Below are 15,486 nucleotides of genomic sequence, written 5' to 3' on the forward strand. Positions count from 1 at the left end.
TATTTAATACTGAACCGTAATAGGATTCAGGGCTCATTATTCAGGAGCAGGCACGGGTTCTGGCCCATGGTAATTATTAAAATCATGTTTATGCCAAGTAATGCAATGAACGTCACCTACTTCTGACCCGGCTGCACGCAGAGGGTGGGGGAGGCGATGTCTTACATGATATCAATTGGATTTAGGATGTGTTTGTGCTGCGGCAGGAACATGAGGTCTGTTCACGGGGATTCGCCGGGCAGCTGGCTGGCGGGCGGCGGTGGGGCTGCCCACCCCGCCCAGGTCCGAGGGACCTCAGGTCTGGGGGTCTTGGCAGGGGCTCCTTTTGGCTACAGGACGAAATCCTGATTTCCGGGCCTGGATCGGGGACCTCCTCGGCTGGGTCCCCGCTTGCCTTTTGGGTCAGTCGCCAAGCAGGGAGGGAAAGTAGGGCTCAGCCCTGGGGCGGCGGTGAGGGGAGCTCCCCGGGGGCCCCCCTGGTGCTGGCCAGCGGTGGGAGAAGTGAAGCCTGCCCCATCTCCCGGCAGACACGTCTCCTCTTGCTTTGGCAGCTGGATACGGGGCTGGATCCATGATGGGGAAGGACCCAGGCATCCCCCGCTCTCTCCACCTGCTCACCCAGAACCTCTGCCCTCGTGGGGCCTGGGAGCCGTATCTGGAGTCCACGCAGGCGAGGGTCTTGCCAGCGTCTCACCCCTGAGCCGTTGGTGCGCCCCTCCATGCCCATGGCCGTGCGGGCTCCGTGTCTGTCTCCTGCCGCAGCTGTTGACCCTGGAGGGTCAGAGGGAGCCGTGTCCCCAGGGTCTCCGCATGCCTGAGCTCGGAGGCTGTGGCCCTGCTTCCATCCTCCTCACACTTGGCCCTTCAGCCCTGGTGCTCGGCTTCTTGGGCACACAGGGACTCGGTCCCTCGTGAGTCCCCACCCACCTGTCCCACGGACCTCAGGACTCAGAGGGAGTCTGGGGGCTGCACCGGCTCCCACCCCAAGCCTGTTTCACCCATGCTCACCAGCTCACACCCTGGGAGGTGAAGTCAGCTGCCCAAGGCCGGGCGGCTGTGTGCACGGACACTCCGAGGAGCCAGACGCGGGCCTGGAGATGCAGGGAGCAAGGAGGCAGATGCAGGCTCACGGATCTAAAGGGGCTGCCTTCCGATCCGTCCCCTCATGCTCTCAGGGGTGCCTGGGACCTGCGTAATCGTCAGACTCTTCCCCAGAACGGAGAGCGTCCGGCAAACTCCCAGAAGGCCGCACTGGAGGCCGTGAACACGTTGTCGTTACTCGCCGTAACAGCGTATCCTGATCAGGGCAGGGAGACTTGTTTTCAGCTGGAAATCTGCTAGTCCAAATTTCTTAAAGCTCATTCACTGCTCTGTTTCGGTTCCTCTGTCGAACGCCTTTGCGGGAGGAACTGTGACTGCTGTGGGTGATCCGTGGGCTGTTGACGCCGGCAGATTGCGAGCCGGGTGGTAACGTGGCGTTGGTGCCGGCTGACTCACTGGGGAGGAACAGACGAGAATGGGGGGCGTAATTAAGAACTCGACGAAGAACATCCCTCATTTCCAACGCACGGTCCTTACAGGCTGCGGCCGACGCGCTCCTTCTGCCATCCGTGTGCACGCGTGCGCAGATACGTACGTGGCTTTTCTGTTTGGGGACAGCTGACCTCTGGGACCTGCTCTGTTACTTCTTGAAGGCCACGTGGCAGCCCTGGACAGAGGTCCGTGGAGACGGGGTTCGGCGGTCTGGGGGATGATCGGGAAGATGCAGGTCCTGGCGGTGGTGGGGGACGGGGTTGGGAGGTGGGAGCCCTGGGATGCGGGCTGGCATCACGATCCATGCGGCCTGACCTGCTGCCCGTGGTCACTGTGCATGGGAGCTTGGGTCCAGGCTGCTGGGCATGGGGCTCTGACCCTTAGGTGCCCCCAGCCTAGGGGGACACTGCTCAGGGAGAAGGCTGGGACAATCTGGAAAGGGGTCAACATTGTCAATCCAATGGCCCCGTCCCCGCTGCGGTCGGGCTAGGGCCTGAAGCCAGGCTCCTGGGGAGAAGCACGGGGAAGGTGCTGGACAGCTGCCGGCTGCGGGAGTGGATGCAGAAACCCCATGACCCCCGGAGGGAGGAGTGGGTGCTCTGCCACATGGACAAGGTCATCCTAGGGCACGGAGATGCTCTGTGAGCCAAGCTCAGCCTGCGATGCCCCAGCTCCTGGAGTTCTGGGGATCAGTCACCCCTTGGGGAGAGAGTCAGCGGCCGCCTCTGACCTCTGGGCGGGCACCTCGTGTTCCTGACCGTGACGTGGGGCAAGAGCCTCGGGGCCATCCGAGGCTGCCGAGCGTGAACCGCAGGGGGAGATCCACAGGACCCGTCCGGCTTCCTCCCCTCCCTGAGCCTGGGCAGCCCTGGCCGGTGGCTTTCTCCTTCTTCCCTCTGACCTCCGTGGAATATCGTAACTATGACGAGGGAGACGGGAAAACCAAGCATTCCGGGGCAGGGCTGTCTCCGAGCTGGGGCAGAGACTCCGCCGTCTCCCGGGGGTGTCCTGCAGCCCGCAGGGACAGTCCCCCGCAGCATCCGTCTTCGACAAACCCACTGGGTTCCCGGAGCCTCCCCAAGAGATGCAAGCGTCCCGGAGTTTGCCTGGCCCCTTGCCGTCTGCGTGGGCTGAGCGGGTCCTCCAGGTTCGCGTGTTGCCATCCTAACCTCGCAGATGGGGTCTTCACACAGGTGAACGAGGGCGTACGGGGTCAGGAGCAGGCCCAGACCCAGCTGCTGGGGTCCTTATAGGAAGAGGAGCTCTGGACCAGAACACACTCGAGGGGACAGCGCTGTGAGGACATGGGCAAGGACGGCGTCCACACGCCCTGGACAGCGGCCTCAGGAGGACCAGCCCTGTGGTCCCGGGATCTGGGACTCCAGCTTCCGGGGCCCGGAGACCACAGACAGCTTCGGTCACGCTGCCTGGGCCGCGGCCATTGGTTGCAGCCACGGGAGGTGACGGAAAAGCCACCTCACGGGGCTCGGTCACCTGTGTAGAAGACCACTCGCAATGACAGGTGCAGAAGAGTCGGAACAGGAGGCTCGCAGGTGTGGGAACAGCCTCTGGCCCCCGTCCCACCTCACACCTGCTCCGCAGGACCCGGGGCCCAGGCCGGCGACGGCGCCCCCTTCACGCCCCCTAGCTGACCCTGATACTTGTTCCTAAGACACGTCTTCCTTCCCCATGGAAACTTTTAATATGGGGAAAAAATAAGATTCTAACTATAGAAATCAGATAAAAAGGGAAATAAAACACCAGAGCTTGCTGCTGATCAGTAAAAAGTTCAAAAATAGATAAATATTATACATTCCATCAAAGATTTACAATTAATTACCATTTTCATACCATTGAAGTTGTCAACGAGTTTGATTACTATTCTCAATTATAGACTTTGCAACCCCCCCTCCTCCCCGAAGTACAAGTGACATTTCTAATTGCTGATCTAAGAATCCGCTTCCCAAAATAGATGGAGAAGACAAACATAAATGTGACGGATGATGAAGCTCCGGGACGCGATGCGGAGCTGCGGGCCCCGCGGCGTGGGCGGGGGAGGGACAGGCCGGCTCTGCGGCCACAGACCCCGCAGGGAGGCGTCCCCGAGCCCAGCCCCATCACTGCCCATCACCCCTTTCACGTCTCCATCCCTAAGTCTGGTCATGCGGCAGGACACCTGGCAGGTGTCCCTGGACCCTCAGTCGGAGGCAGGTGGCCTGGGAAGTGAGGTTACCTGAATTGTCTCAATGTTCCCGCGGCTGGGAGAGCACGGGTGACCTTCCCAGGGTGCGAGCCGGAGCCGGAGGGGGGCCCCGATGCAGGGTCGCTGCTCCCCCTGCAGCCACAAACCCTCTCCCTTGGCAGCGTGACGCATGTGGCCAGAGTGGGGAGAGCCTCCCCAGCCCCTCATCCACCGGGGCAGCCCTGTCCCATGGCTTCTCTCTGCTGAGGACCCTCAGATGGTGATTCCCGGTGCCGCCGCCCCCTTGAGCCAGGGACCCACCCACGTCCCACACGTCCGGCCATCAGCCCCCACCCGGCCCCTCCAGTGCCTCACGCACAAGCAGGCACACTGCCTCCTCCTGCCCCACACCCGCTGTCCCGTCTTGTGGTCCTTGCACGGCTCCTGGTTCTACACCCCAGGACGTGGCGTAGGACCCCCGACGCCAGGCCCTCCGCCCACCCCGCCCTCTGCCCGCGGCCAGCCAGCTCGTCCTGTTCCTTGAACCCCAAGAGCACTGGCGGAGTGCATGCCCCTCACTCCCACACCGGGCCAGGTTGTGTCTCTCCTAGGCTCCTGCTCTGGCCTGTCCCCATCTCTGGGGGCCAAAGGCCTCAGGTCAGACATGTTGGCCCTGTCCACAGAGAAGCCACGTGAGGCTCAAGGACCCACTGCAGGACACAGCCAGTGCGTGGCAGAGCCGGACGGAAGCTCCCTCCCCACCTGCTGCCTCTGTATCTGTCCTCCCCGCGAGGACATGGACCACCAGACACCGGGGTATGTGGAGGTGACCCCAGAGCACACAGGGAAGCACAGAGCACGCTCCGAAGGACAGGTGACCATCCCGGCCGTGGGGCCAAGTGCCGTGGATGGGATGACGTGGGGCTCACGCTGTTTGGATGGAGAGCACCCCCGTGGAGGTCCCACGAGAGCGCAGCGTTGCCTCAGCTGGCCCAGCTGGGCTCTGCCCCCGCAGTCCCTCGCCGTCTTGGGCAAGCGGCCAGATCTCCGTTCACAGCCTTCCGCAGCTGTGAACGCGGGCTCTGACGCAGGCCCGGCTCCGCTCCGCGGCCGGTCACTAAGTCCTCGCTAAGTCCTTCCGTTCCGGACTAGGGAGCAGGTGTCCATTTCCCGCCAGTGCGGTGAGTTCCCGCACCCGCACGCACCGTGCGCCCCACGTGTGGACGAGCGCGAGGGAGGCCCCTGGCGCCGACCCAGCCGCCGGCCCCGCCGGGCGCTCTGCACACACGGCCTCAGTCGTCCGGCGGCGTCCAAGCCCGGAGCTGCTTCTCGGGGATGAGATGTGGTCACGGAGGTCGGGTCAAGCGAGGCCTTGCCCCGGGCGTGGGGTGAGAAGGTCCCCCAGCACCTCGGAGGGTGTGTAGAGCCTGGGGTGGCCGGGGCCCCGGGCAGAGGAGTCTGGCTGCAAGGGTCCCCCCGTCCGACCAGCTGGTCGGCGTAGCCCTGAGCGGTCTGTGCTGAGCGTGGGCAGGGGCTCGGGCCGGAGGCCTCTGGGGGCGTCCACACACCTGCCCTGGGCACGGGCTCAGCGTTCCTGGGCATCCCGGGGCGTGCGCGCTGCTCAGGTTACTTTCGCGGGTCACATGGGCGCCGGATGTCTGGTTCAGGGTGATTTGGGGTGTGTCTGTGCGGTGTTTCTGGAGGAGGCGAGCGACGGACGGAGCTCGGAGGGAAGCAGCTCACGGTCCCCGGGATGCCGGCCGCTGAGGCCCAAACAGGACAGAAAGGCGGAGGGAGCATCTGCTGTGTCTCCTGATGGATAAGCCAGGACGCTGGACTTCTGCCCCAGCCTGGGGTCACACCGTCAGCTCTCCTGGGTCCCCCGCGGGCAGACATCGGGTCCTGGGACATCTCAGCCTCCGGAACCACGTGCACAGATTCCTGCAATAAACCGTTGTGCCCGTGCCCTGCTGGCTCTGTTTCTCGAACACACTCCGGGGACAGCACCCGGAGCTGCCGCGCGCCGGGGTCGGGTGTAGCAGGCATCCATGTTCCCAGGACAGGTCACAGCCCCTCTGTGAGGGGCACCAGGGGACGCGGAGGCCACTCGCTCCGCCCCTCGGGGGTCTCGGGCTGGGGGTGGGCTCCGCAGAGGAGCTCCAGTCCTCATAGCGGTCAGTCGGGGGAGGGGAGGCTGTGTCACGAGACCCACGATGGGACCGCATCTGATTTTTATTACTCAGCCTGGGTTAGCTATTTCATTAAAAATTAGAAGTTCCTGTTTAATCATTTGTGTGGCTCTGATTCATATCTGATGAGAGGTTTGCATGATCACCCATAAATTTAAGTGCTTATTTAAGAAAAAAAAATCAGTGGTGGAAATTTATGATCAATCGTGTAAATTTTTAGAACCCAACACTGAGCTGCCAGAGGCCACCGGAAGTCTCCTGGCTTGGGAGGGGCTCCGAGAAGCGGGGCCCCCTCTTGGAGCCGCCGGGTCCCTGGCTGTTGGTGGTTGACGGGAAAACCACACACCCGGCCACAGGGGTGGCCTCGCTCAGCCAGAGGAGTGGGGAGGCCCAGAGCCCCGCTGCCGTGCTCACACTGTTGTGCTCCTCACGGAGAGGAACCAAGAAGGGACAGCGTCTGTGTCCCTCGAGAGCCTGCGGAACGTGGGCCGTGAGGAGGCAGCACCGTGGTGGGTGTTGGAAGGGAAACTTCCTCGTTTCCAGGAGGGTCTCTGCCTCGGGGTTGAGTGTGTGTGTCCTTTCCTCCGCGATGCTCCCGCCTGCAGACAGTGGTCCGATCCTGCTCAGCTGCCCCAGCCCCATCCCCGGCCCCACAGCGCCCAGGGGAGCCCGGCCCCACACCTCTGCGCTCAGAGCAGGACGCCAGCACATCCCCCCAGCTCAGCAGGTGCCCTGGAGCCCACTGCCTGCCACAGTGGGACCGTCTTCTCTTACGGGGCTGGTGAGTTCACTTATTTGCCGCGACCCCAACAGCTTGAATCCTTTATGCCTCCTGTGGTCCCGAATCAGGGCGGCCAACTGGTCTCCGTTTATCTCAGACTTGGCTTGTTTGAAAACGGAAGGTCCCCGAACTTGGGAACTCGGGTACCCCCTTCTGCACGCACGGGTGAGAGGGAACATGCTAGTCCTGGACAACATCCTGCCTGCAGGCGGGGGACACGCGGGGGACACGCGGGGACACTCGGAGACATGCGGGGGACACGCAGGGGACACAGGGGACGCGTGGGGGACGCGTGGGGGACGCGGTTCCTGCCCGCCCACCACCCGCACGCTGCTGTCCCGAGGAAGGCCCCGACGTGGCCAGGCTGCGTGTTCACGAGCGTTTGACGGGCGTGAGCACGAGGTAGGGAACACACTTCCTGCCGCAGCGATGGCCCCGAGCGAGCGGACACACCCGGTCGTCGCTGGGGGGTTGGGGGGGGTCCTGGGCAGCTCAGCCACCACACGGGTTTCCCGCCGTCCGCCCCAGGACCGCAGTCAGGGAGCTCTGGGCGCTGGGCTCCGCGGGCCGGTCCCGTCCCCGGGGTTAATGACGCCGCCGGTGAGGGTAGGCGGCTGGGCCCCCGAGGCGGGGCCGGGTCCAGCGCGGTAAAACAACGCGGGGACGCACGGAGGCGCAGCTCTGCCAGCCCGACGGCCCACAGAACAGCAACACAGCTTCGTTACTCATGGGCTGAAGCCGTGCTCCCGGCACAGTCCTCATTCCGGCGTGGACGTGTCTTCTGCGCACTCAGAGAAACGCACTTTTCCTTTCCACGACTATCGGTTATTTCCATGGAAAACCTTTAAATAGAGCCGAGCCTCCCACGGCCGCGGCTCCCCAGCCTGGCAGCGCACAGGTGGCGGGTGTCCCTCCAGCACCCAGGACCCTAGGGCGCCCAAAGGGGTGGCGGGTGACGGAGTGGGGGGATGCTTGGCGGGACTCCCTTCCCTGCAGGCAGGGGACTCCTCCAGGGCCACCCCTGAGTCCGGCCCCTACCCCTCCCCGGCCCCTCCCCCGCTCCTCGCCCCTCCCCCTTTCTGCCCCTCCCCCTTGTGGTCCCTTGTTCCCATCCTGAAGTCAAGTCCCTAGACATTCCTCCGAGTTGAGTTCCGGGGAAGTGGGCGGCACAGACCGTCCCTCCACCATGACGTCGCGCACAGACAAGCTGTCCTGTGTCCCTCCCGTCCAGTCCATTCCTCCATTCACGGCTCCCCGGGCCACGCCGGCACCAGCCGGGCTCAGGGAGGCGGTGGGGAGAGGAGACACAGTCTCAGCCCTCCGGATGGTGCTGGCCGCAGCGGGTGAGCCGAGGGAGGGGCTCCCGCAGAGGGATGGGAGGCTCCGGAGCAGGAAAGGGGGCACGGGGCGGGTGGGAGTGTCTGCGTGGCCTGAGCAGGCTGTGTGTCCATTGGGCGTCCCCCGGAAATGGAGCCGATGTATCAGAGGAGACAGCGCTGGGGACGGTGGCGCCGGCCGGACGCTGCGGCTGATTTCATCCCGCGCTCATTTGAATGTTCTTCGGGGGCCCCGGTGATGCATTAGCCCCGGGACCCCTTCATGATGCCGCTGCCGACAGACGGTCCTGCCGTTTGTGCCCGTCAGTCAAACAACGGGGGGCGCGACTCCACGCAAATTATATCTATTTTACTCTTAAAAGCCACTTTTGGAAGAATGTGCAAGGACTGTATGTGCCTCCCTTGGTTATGCTGATAAAGCCGCCTTGGCCGCGGCACGGAGAGATCCGGGACAGAAGGTGTCGGGTCCGGCACGCGCTGGACGGCACGCATGTTCTGCTGTAGACCTGACACTCGGTCGGACCGAGCTGTCTTACACGAAGGCGGAGGGTGCCAGGCACGGAACGGGCCGTTCTGCTGCGTCATAAAAACCGGACGCCCAGGACGACGCCCGTGCGTTGGGTGAAAAGTGAAGCCTTCGTCCGGTCAGGACGCTTCGGGACTGGGAAGGCCTCAGCTCTGGGCTTCGGATCGTGGCGGGCAGACGGCCGTGGAGGCGTGGCGGCTGGGTTCTATCCGGGGGGGCGGGGGGAGTAGGTGGCGCGCCCGCACCGGTGTGGGGCAGTCAGGACGCTGCCGATGTCATCCGTGATGACGGGTAAAGACGGAAGGGGCCAGACGGGGCCGGCCATCCGCTGCCGTGTGTGGCCCCAAGCGCACATTTCCTGCCCGAGAGCGGTTCCAGGAAGGGCGCTACCCCGCACAGGAAGCTGGGGGCTCTTCGTCCCTCCTTGTTCCGCGACCCGCCCCTGAGCGTCCTCGTCTAGCGGCTCCCCTGACCAGTCACCGTCCTTCCCGCCCAAAGTCAGGTGGCCGGAGAGGCCTTCACCGTCCGTGGCGTGAGTGTGCGGCAGGAGGACGAGCAGCCAGGAGCCGTCCGCTGACCGGCCGCGCTGTGTGCCCCCGTCCCCGTGTTGAGTCGTCACCCCAGGACGCAGAGTGGGCCTGCGCTCGGACACGGGGTCTCTGCGGAGGAGGTCAGGGGTCAGGTAAGATGAGGCCACTAGGGCGGGCCTGAGCCTCTCCTAAGAAGAGATTAGGACAAAGACTCACCCACAGGGACGGCCACATGAGGACACAGGGACAGACACCGCGTACACGTCAAGAGGCCTCAGGAGGAACCAGCCCCGTCCATGTCTGACCTGGGACACGGGGCCCAGACACTGCAGGACAGCTAAGGGGTACGGTTCAAGCAGCCAGCTTGTGGTCTTTGTTACACGGCTCGGCTGACTGACGCACCCACCGTCCACCCACCAGGGCCAGCAGCCCTGGCCCCACACACTTTCCGATAATTGTTCTCTTCGTCCTGGCCAAGTGGGACACCGCAGTGGCAGCACAGGAGAGAACCTTCACCCAGGGTAGGGGGATGGGAGGGGAGGAGATGTCCCCGCAGAGACGGGGTGCGGCGGATCTTCACGCTGCGGCAGGAGAGCAGGTTCTGGGGGCGACTCCTTTACAGGGATGCATCTCCGGGGAGCAGGAGGTGCCAGAGTCGCCTGCAGCCTGTGCCTCAAGCCACAGACGGTCTTGCCCCTTTGCCCATAATTCAGCCTCGGACGCGGGCTTCGGAACATGATCCTAGATGCACTCAGAGATTCCGTGGGAAGACCCTGAGGTCACCCATATGTAGGAGGAACGAATGGCCAGTTTACCAAAAGATCCCGTCTTCTCTTCATTGAAGACAAATCGCTCACAAAATAGTCCCTCCTGCACACGTCTGTTTGCTCGCTACCTGTCCCCTCCCCCTGGAATGTCACCCCAGAACACTGGCACCTGGTCTGTGCCCGGCCCCCAGCCCACTCCGGGGCCCCTACCCCATCACCAGGTCCCCCCGCCGTTCCTGGGCTCCCACGTCATTCCAGGGCCCCCACCCCATTCCCCAGTCCCTACCCTACTCCTGGGCCCTCACCCAGCTCCCGGGCCCCTGCCCTGTTCCCGGCGCCCACCCTGCTCCCCAGCCTCCGCCCCGTTCAGAAGGCAGCACTGAACCTGACCACCCCCTTCCCTCCCCCAGTATCCGATGGGGTGGAATTAACCATTCCCTTTAGTTCCAATGTTCTTTGAGTCTTTCATTTTATTTTTGGGTAAAATTAGATGAGAAGAAAGCTTCCTCTGTGTAACAGTCACTTCTGAAGAAAAGGCCAATTAAATTGTTCCTATGGGGCTGTGTGTCCTCTCACGTAAGAAGAAACCGTTTCTACAGAGCGTTTCCTCCCCAGGACCGGACCTGCGTGCTGAGGAAGAAAGGCCTTTCGCTCATTCACCGCCGGGGCCGACGGCACGGCGGTCGAGGCCGAGAGGGGACGTCGTGCACGGGCAGGAGCGTGCTCGCGGCGCGTGTGTGTGCGTGTGGCAGCGTGTGTGCGTGTGGGAGCGTGGGACTGTGCTCGTGCGTGGGAGCGTCATACGCGGAGGGGCTCGGCCACTTCGGGAAGGATGAGGGGACCTGCTGTCTGTGGGGAGCAGACCCAGAGAGGGGAAACCAACGGCCCACGCTTCGTGTGTCCTGTTCCGCAGAAGAACCGAGAAATTGCCCGGATTTCCTTGTTAAAGCTCGTGGACTCACACACATTTTTTATAAATAGAAGAGACGGACCAGTGAGACGCAAGTGTCCACGCACAGACACTCGAGCGCATGAAGGGACAGGCACTCCCGGTCACAGTGGGCTCGCCGCCCAGCCCTTTCCATTCCTCGGATCCAATCCCTGGGGGCCCGGTCGTCCCTGGGGCGTCCCGAAATCCCTGCTGTGCTCCTGTGACTCCCCAGTCTGTCCGGGGTCTTCCTGCTTCCTTCTCTTCCCCCCCTGGGGGCTCTGGCAAGCTGTGGCCCCTGCCAGCCCCCCACTCCCCACCTCCTCCGCCCCATGGGTCCCGCCCGCCAGCCGCCCCGGCGTCTCGGGTGAGACCTGTCCCCCTCTGTTCCCCGGAATCCCCCCCCGGAAGCTGGGAAGGGCGTCCGGAGGCGCTCAGAGCCTCCGGGTGCCGCAGCCCTGAAGGCTGCTTCTCCTCATCACGAGGGATGTTATTTTTGTTAAATACATCTGCAAAACACATCTGTTAATTTTCTGTATTTGTTTATCCACAGTAAAAATCTGAATTAGTAACCGTTTCACACTGGAGCTCACAGATAAACATGCAGCAGAGAACACGACAGAACAGCTCGAGGGTGATGCGCCGGGGTACGTGCGGGCCGTCCGGCGGCAGCGGCGAGAGGGGGGTCGGGACGTCGAGTCACGCCCCGAGCCGAGGTCCACCCTGCAGCGGCCTGCTGTGACAGAGCGCCAGAGCCCGAGAGAGGAAGGCGGGCGAGCAGACGTCACCCCCGAAGTGACCCCAGAGCTCCGTCTTGCTGCCGTCGGACGGGCCCCGGCAGCCGGACCCAGTGGAGGGGGGCGATGGGGACAGGGGTGCCCCCCGCCTTCAGACTCCTGAGGGCGACACCTGGGGTCTGGGGTGCCCGGGCACCCCTCACGACCTGAGCGCCCACTTCCTGAATGAGAAGGACCCACACCTGGCCAGCAGCCACTGTCCGTCCTGGAGCCCTGACCGCGGCCCTGGCCTGAGCGTCCCACCCTGCCGGACGTCGGGGGCCGGGAAGGCTCTCTTCCTGACCCCATCCTGGGGCTCCACCCTCCGGACCTAATCTCCTCCCAACAGCCCCCCCACCCCCGCCGAGCCCGTCCCACGGGGGGCTAGAGCAGCAGCCTGAGAATCTGGGGCACAAGCGCGCCGTCCGTGGCCTCCACGGTCCGGAAGTGCCCGTGAGCCTGCCATGCCGCGTGTGTCGTCGTAACTCTGCAAAGCGGGCGGCCTCACCCAGCTTACAGGTGAGGACCCCGAGGCTCGGGGAAGGGGAGCTGGGCTGCAGCCGTGTGCGGGCAGCTGTGTGGCCGGGGCTGAGTCAGCCGCATGCAGAAAGCTTCCGTGAATGTGACACGCTGACCGCGACGCAGGAAGCAGGAGGGACGGGAGACAGGAGAGGGAGGACGCCTGGGGGCCTGGGAGATGTTGCCCCCGGGGACCCTTGGCAATACCGGGGGACAGTGTTGGTGGTTACGACTCGGCGTGGGGGGGGTGTTCCCGGGCAACGGACATCCCGTGGGACAAGCGGCGCCCCAGCTCCGAAGGTCGGTGGTGCAGGTGGGAGCCCGCGTCCCCTCAGGAGGAGCCAAGACCCCAGGGAGGGGGGCCACGGGGGGACCGCCATCCCCTGCCAGTGGGAGGACCCCCTGTGCGCACACGCGGGGCAGCCGAGGGACAGAGGGGTCTCCCGGTGAAGGATGGCTCCTCTCCAGATTTTAATTACGAACGCTGTCATCCTCAGATTAATGGCAAGGGGGGATTTTGTTTCCTTTTCTTTCTCTTTTTAATTCCAGACGATTCTAACTCAAGGAAGCACTCACCCAGCGGCCGCGGGGGCCAGGGCGGGATGGGCTGGGCTGGGGGCGACAGGACCCTCCTCTCTGAAGGGTCGAGCAAGGGGGCAAGACGGGTGGACAAGAGGGCACCCCGCGGAGGGCACCCCCACTGCCACCTCCCTGCCCTGGGGGAGCGGAAAGGATGCGCCACTGGTGCATGGGGCGACCGCTGTGCTCTCGGTCCCAGGGTTCAGCTCTTCTCTGTACCCCGGGCTCTGCCGCGAGCATGAGGGCTCTTTCTGCTCGCAACAGTCCTGGGGAACCTTCTAGCAAAACCGTTGCTACTGTTTGTGTCAGTGCAGAGCCGTTGGCCAGCCTGCCGTGAGTCACACAGCAGGATCCTGGTCACCCCCCTGCGGGGCCAGGACCAGGCCATCTGGTTTCCTGGGCCCTCTCTTGTCTGGCCGACACAGGTCTGTGAGTCCTGCAGCAACCCGTCGGTGGGGGCACAAGACCTCCACCTGGCCCTGGGGTCCAGCCTGCACGAGTGGGACCTCTGTCTGTGCGCAGCTTTGGTCCTGCCTCCCTAGGGGTGGGTGCCAGGAGTGGGGAGCAACCGTGGGGCGGGAGAGGCAATGGGGACTGGGGCAAAGTCCCATCCGTCTGTAGGGCTGGTCTCCCAAAGACCGCAGGTGCGGTCGCTTCCTTCCCTCGGTTCTGGAGGCTGGAGTCCCCGATCCAGGCGCGGGCATAGCTGGTGTCTCCCAGGACCTCCCTCCTCAGCGTCCCCGCATCCTCACACGGTCATCCCTCTGTGTGTGTGTCTCCGGAGCTCCCCCCCGACAAGGACGCCAGTCTGACTTTGCTCAGGGTGCCCTGAGGATCGTGGCTGACCTGGGCCACCTCTGTAAAGACCCCATCTCCAAACACAGGCATGGCGAGGTCCCGGGAGTAAGGACCCCAATGTATAGATCTGGGGGGACACAGTTCAGCCCCTAACGGGACTTGAAAGCAGGGAGCAGCCCAGACCTCCCTGGGACTGGTGGTGTTCCCAGAAGCAGGATATGGGTGCCGCCAGCTCCGCAGGTCCCGGCGAGGGCACAGGGACAGGGCCCTCGTCGGCTGAGGAGCCGGGGAGGAGCCCCGAGGCCCTCTCCTGCCTGGGGCGTCACCCACTCTGCAGGGAGAAGCCTCCCACTCAGGTCTTCCCAGGAGCCACGGAGGGAACCTGAGCGGGTGATTACCAGGACGGCTCAGAACTGTGTTTCTCCGACTTCGTATTTGCGTGTGTTTAATAGCAGTCCCTGAGTTACCGGACGGTAATATTGTATCTGGCCCCTGCAGAGACCTCATCATCCATTCACATGAACAAATGGCGCAGACTCACTAAGATACTAAGACCGCACGAAGGCGTCGGGGCCAGCCCTCCCGACCTCCTCTTCCCCGGAAGAGACCCCCCCGCCCCTCAGGTCACACTTGCCACCAGTCCCGCCTGGGAGCTCCGCGCATCCTGCCCACGGCTGCTTCCCGGGGCCACTGTGGCAGCTCCTGTCCCCAGGCTTTGGCAGAGCGAGGCCACGTCTACCCAGATTCCTGTCTCCCATCGACCCGGTCTCCTGTTGGCTGTGAGTTTGTGGCCAAAGTTGGACTCTCACCCACAAGCTGTCCCCGGGAAAGTACAAAGTACGTGACCCTGGGGCCGCGGGAGGGTTGTGTACGGGACGCTGGGCCGGCGCCAGAGCCCCCACGTCGTGAGCGGACAGCTTGCCCCGCATCAGGCCTGGAGTCGCTGGGCGGTGTGTGCGGGCGGCAGCGTCACAGAGTGGGGGCTGGGCAGCCCACCGCACGCGGCCCTGACCTCCTGGAAGGCCCCCTGTCCCGGTGAGGACGGTCTCACCCAATGTGCTCCTCGTGCCCACGCTGCCGGCGGGGGGCACGGCGCGGGCTGGGCCAGAGCCGCGGGAAGGGGTGCTGCCCCGTCAGCGCGCCTCGCCGGGTCCAGGTTCACGGGGCCAGGAGCTGCGAAGGCCGCTGCCCCGCTGGGAGGCGCCCGATGGTGGGGAGGGGCTCCGAGCACCGTGACCCCCACCCCCACCCCTGGTTGCTTGTCAGTGGTTTGCGTCCCAGCCACAGCCCTTAACCGCCATCCCTGGAAAACTCCCCATCCTGAGCCTTTCGCCTCGCATCTGCTCCCTCCTGCTCAGCCGGGCCTCACCCCCCTGCGGCAGCGGCTGAGGGTCTGGAAGACACCAGGACACAGCGACCGGGATGCAGAGACCCGGCCGGGCTTGCCGCCTCCGCTCCAGGAGGTCCTGTTCTCTGCACGACGGCCCTGAGCACGGCCCGTGCGAGGCTGGTCACACCGGCTGTGACTGCGGCAGGCCCACGAGCCCCGGGACAGAGCCGGCGGCACCTGGGCTCCCCCTGCGCGCTCTGAGGGGCCCCAGCCTCTCCCACTTGCTTCCCTCCTGCTCCTCCCCCTGTCCACACACAAGTGCCCTAATTTTTCTAAAAATACCAGACGCTCTCTTCCTATGTGATTTCAGAACCGACCACAGGCCCGGGGTCTGTCCCTCTTCTGCATTTCCTGCGTAAACGGCCACTCCCTCCCCCTCTTGCCGGATCTCTTCCGCAGAGCGTTATCTGCCGACGGTTTTTCAAGCAAATGCCCCATTTCCCCAGGCAGCAGGGGCCTGTGGGAACGTCTGACTGTCGGAAGCCGCCCGAGCTGCACCCCTGCACCCCTGCACCGCTGCACCCCTGCACTGGATGGCTCCAGGACAGGACGGCGTGTGGGCAGCAGGTGTGGTGAGGACGGCGTCCAGATGGCCGGGCCCCGCCGCACCTGGCTCGCTCCCAGCAGAACGTTCTCCCGACACCGGGACGC

At 64.2% G+C, this 15,486-nt stretch overlaps 1 long non-coding RNA gene across 1 annotated transcript; it reads left to right on the forward strand.

Annotated features, from left to right (window-relative positions):
* The first annotated feature begins 11,962 nt into the window (after positions 1 to 11,962).
* Positions 11,963 to 15,253, forward strand: LOC122891404. Its single transcript, XR_006381284.1, has 3 exons — positions 11,963 to 12,068; positions 14,158 to 14,282; positions 15,146 to 15,253. It is a non-coding gene; the product is annotated as an uncharacterized LOC122891404 (long non-coding RNA).
* The last annotated feature ends 233 nt before the right edge of the window (positions 15,254 to 15,486 follow it).

The sequence above is a fragment of the Neovison vison genome, chromosome 12 (assembly GCF_020171115.1).
Source record: "Neovison vison isolate M4711 chromosome 12, ASM_NN_V1, whole genome shotgun sequence".
NCBI classification, from domain to species: Eukaryota; Metazoa; Chordata; class Mammalia; order Carnivora; family Mustelidae; genus Neogale; species Neogale vison.